Source organism: Cotesia typhae, unplaced genomic scaffold, assembly GCF_013202065.1.
Source record: "Cotesia typhae breed Kobodo isofemale line unplaced genomic scaffold, CoteBio_Ctyphae scaffold_45, whole genome shotgun sequence".
In the NCBI taxonomy this organism is placed as follows: domain Eukaryota; kingdom Metazoa; phylum Arthropoda; class Insecta; order Hymenoptera; family Braconidae; genus Cotesia; species Cotesia typhae.
The window spans coordinates 1,322,501-1,327,500 of NW_027423777.1; positions in this window are offsets into that span (position 1 = coordinate 1,322,501).

Here is a 5,000-nt window from a genome sequence, read left to right on the forward strand (position 1 = left end):
TGAAACTGTTTTTATTCGGATTTATTAATAACAACAATCATTTTAGTAATAATAATGATAATGATAAACATTATTATTGCTTTCATTTTTAACATCAATTTATTATTACCGATATTACTACTTTCAGTATTATAATTACTATTATTGTTATTTTTATTATGGTTACCAATATTATTTATTGTTATTATGGTATTGTTGTTAGTAAATGACGCAATATATCAAACGCATAGTCATGTTTCGTATTATCAAGAGATTAAGATTATTTGAAACCCGCTCAATTGGATGACAGTGCCACCTACAGGCAATAACCATAAGATCACAGAATGTTCACACTTTTTAATGAGAATCCCCCAGACACTGAACATCTGGTTTATCCGAAGAAAGTATAACTCATACAATGTTTGTGTGTTTAAACTGGTTAACAAATAAAATTTAATTAAAAAAATATGTTTCAAACATAAACATGGAAGGTTGTATGATAATTTGTTCTATAAAATTTTTTGTTTCATAAGATACTTTTACATTTTTAATTTCAAACGTAAACTTTTCCCGCGCAATATTAAAAATTCATAAATAAATGAATTTTTTCAGGCAAAGCTATAATCATATGAAAAGACGTTCGTTCTTTGATTTTACAGCTCAAATTATGATAAAAAAATTCAAGTTTTCTTTTCTCATATTAGCTAGTGGTATTAAAAATTTAAACTGACTAATCCGCGAAAACGCCTCCGGTTTAAATCGATAACTTAAATTATCGATGGAAATTATACATTTCTTATATATACAAAGAGAATTTTGACATTTTCTTAATAAGAAAAAAATTTTAATTTAGATTTAATACTGCAATACACATTAATTCAATGAAAATAACAAACAATTATTTTAGTAATAATAATGATAATGATAAATATTATTATTGCTGTCATTTTTAACATCAATTTATTATTACCGATATTATTACTTTTAGTATTATAATTAGTATTATTGTTAAAAAGTGTTCCTATGCAGAGATATCTGAATAAAAAATTATAATAGGGACAAAATTTAAGCAGTTATATTCAACGCTGTCTGAACCGAAATAATTCTGATTCATAGAACTAAACAATTTTTTCATATTTTTTCAATTAATTAATATTAGGAAAAAAAGGTATGAACTACTGTTATAATAGAAATTTAAGAAAAAGAAAGAACGTAGAATTTAAAATAAAATTTGCAACCTCAGAAAAACGTCATGCTTACAGTAAACACAGTCGGTAGTCTGACGCTCCGTTTACAACGAAATTTTTGAACGGAACTTGGTGCCAGATTCTACCGAATCTGTGGATTATTTTTTTTTTATTTAGTATTATAATTTTAAAAATTTTTGTTTTGTTGTTTGTGCTCATTTACTTAAGTATTTTTTTTAACTTTAAAATAAAAGAAGTTAGTAGTAGTTATTTTATTTAATTTCTTGTTAAGTTTAAGATAAGTTAATATATTTTAAGTATTAAGATGTCATATATACATAGAAAAAGAAAATTTCTTGAACTAAGAAAATTGTAAGGAAGACCGAAGTTATTTTGGAGCAAGAAGGAATTTTCTTGGCTTAAAAAAAATTAACTTCATTCAAGAAATTTTCAATCTTCCTTAAGATTTTTTTGATTAAAGAAAATTTACGCTTGACTTAAGACTTTCTTTCTTTCGGTGTACCTCAAGTTTTCAATTTACTTCTTTTGTAAGAAAAATACGTAAGCACTTTTAGAATTCGCAGGCCATCTTACTGATTGTACAGTCTCATCATCTATTTGGATCCATGATAAATTATGTTTAATCATCGCAACATGATGATTTTCAGAATTACCATCTTTTGAAGAGTTAAATATAGCACTTACAATAGCATAGTTTGTATTACATATTGATATTTTTGCTTTGGGTACCGATTTTATAAACCCTTTTTTCCTATTTATTAATTTATTGTTTCCTTTGATGGACACATGTAACTTCACAACTAATATCTGTTGCAAGGAATTTAATGAAATTTTTGTTAGCGTTTCTTTGACTTCTATACAATTTTCACAAAATTTGAAATTAGTAAACCAATATCCAAATGATGAATCAATTAATTCTTGTAGTTCAAATGTTTTTTTCTCATCATATATTGAAACATGTAATACATTTTCTAGTACATTACATTACATTTGATATCCCCGCTTTTTCAGACTTCTGTCTCAATGGGGGTCCGGCCGAGACCGAATGGGGACTCCAGGCTGATCGGTACATTTAGTTTGGCTAAATGAGTTTGGCGGTATTACATACTTTTTCAGCCTGGATAGTAATGCGGCGATGGACCGACTTTGGGGAAACTGCACGCATTCGCCTGTGCCCCACCGGTAGCACAGGGCTTGGGGAAACCATCGAAAAACCCAAACCGGACAGCCCGGCGTGAGTTATGAGTACCGATGTTCACTGAAAATTAAATTTCAGCTCACACCGAGACTCGAACCCACGCCTCACCAGTCCCAAGCAAATATGATAAGCGTTGTACCGCTTAGCCATGGGACTGGCTTATACATTTTCTAGTATACTGTAAGAATTAGAATAATTGCATGTTTTGCATCGATCATTAATTTCTAATTTAAATTGTACTAAATTTCTAATATCACAATTATCATTACAAATTTTAAGAAATACTGATACAGGATCGTTATTTGTCATAGAATAAGGCTGCTCTATTAATGACTCTTTAATGTCACTGGACTTTAGAAGTAATTCGCGATTATTATATTTGCTAAATAAATTACTAAGTTTATTGTTGACAGATTGATACTTTAGGCCATGATTGATTAATAATGTCCTAATTATTGTATTATTAAACATACATTGAATAATTGAATTAAGACCATCGGAAACGTTATCACAGTTTTCGATACCTCGACAATCTAATAAACTAAGAGAAGCTTTTTTCGCATTTTTGAGTTCAATTTGAATAGAATGTTCTTCAACTGCCCAAATCATGTCCCATACTTTTTGCCAACGTGTATCAGGAATTGGTATGGTAGGTAAATCAGACCTATAAATTTTTCTTAAACGATTATATTCTTTAATTGCTGAAGAGCTTGCTTTAACGGAATGAGGATCAAAATTGATTAAATGTAGTCCACGTAACTCTGTTACACGAGATAGGGCTACATAAATTTGACCAACATTAAAAATGGTGTTCCCTGCTTCAATGATGGCATTTTTTAAACTTAAACCTTGACTCTTATCAATAGTTACTGCATAACTCAAGCATAATGGAAATTGTTCTCGTACAACGAAAGCTCTTTCAAATAATTGAAATTTTACTTTAATACCATTTTAAAAATCAGCTCCTAAATTATCATTTATTATTATTATGATATTGTTGCTAGTAAATAAGACAATGCATCAAACGCATAATTACAATACGAATTATCTAAAAATTATGATTATTTGAAACCCGCTCAATCGAATAACAATGCCACCTATAGGAAATGACCAAAAGATCATAGAATGTACACACTGCTTAATGAGAATTCTCGAGATCCTGAACAGCTGGTATATCCGAAGAAAGTAAAACTCAAACAAAGTTTAGCGTATTATCTATTTGGTCTGGTTAATAAATTAAATTAAATTAGAACAATATGTTTAACAACATACACATAGAAGGTTGTTGGATAGTTTAGTTAGTAGTTTACTCGTTAAATTTTTTTGTATTCATAAGAAATTTTTTTACATTCTTAATTTAAAGTTTGTACTTTTCCCACGGATATGAAATGTTCATAAAATTATTATAAAAATAAATTAAACTTTTATTTTCCGTAAAGAAACTAGTAGCATCGATAAAATTTCATGAAAATTAGTCGCGTATATCTTTTGAATGAGATTGATAGACTTGAATTATCAATCATAATATTTATATTTTATAAAATCGTAGGAAAAATTTTTTATATTTTTTGTAATTTAGGAAATTGTGAATTTGGATTTAATACCACAATCCTTAATAATTTAATAAAATAATCGTATTGTTCAATATTATGAATGCAATTATTTTTAACATCAATCTATTGTTATCATTATAATAACCATCAGTATTATCTTCATTTTTATTGTTATTATTAGCATGATTATTTTTATTACATATTATTATTATCATAATTATGTTGTTAGTAAATAATACGATTCATCAAACTCAATGAATGTAAGCATTATGTACAGAATATTGTCGTTTTGAATGTCCGCGCAGTTCGGTCGCAGTATAGCAGTGCCACCTATATCTGTAAAACACTCGACCAGAATTACTTAGGCAATAATCAGCTGACTATTACATAGAAACTAAACCCAAACAATGTGAGCTCTTGTAGATATTGACTCTAGTTAATAAATAATACTTAATTTAAAAAAATTCATATGTAAAGTTGATAGATAGTAAATTCTAGAGATTTTATTTTTAAAAAAAAATTCCAATATTTTATGTGATTGAAAAAATTTTCAATTCAAATTATGTACTTTTGCCGCGGAAAATTAGTGCTCATACCATTGTAACAATAAAATCACGTTAAACTTTTATTTCTCGTAGAGTAACTAATAATAAGCATTAATAAAATTCCATCAAGTATATCCTTTGGTTTAGATTGATAGACAAATCAATCATAATATTTATATTTTATAAAATCGTAAAATAAATTTCCATGGTTTTTGTAATATTGATGATTGTTACTATTTCTTTTATTTTCGATTTCGAACTTTCTAACTACAGTTTGTGTTAGAGTAACATTGACGAGCCCTAGTGAGCATCGACGCAAGCTCATAAATTTTTTTTTAACTGTAGTCTCCCATCTAGTGGAGAGTTACCATACATTCTCGAATTATTTAGTCTGTGGCATGTCACTTTCTCCATAAGAAAAAAGTTCAAAATCTAAAAATCTGGGTCGCTATAGTTTATGCTAGAGAATTTAATTAATTTTAAATAGAATTTATTATTTTCAATGACCATTATCAAT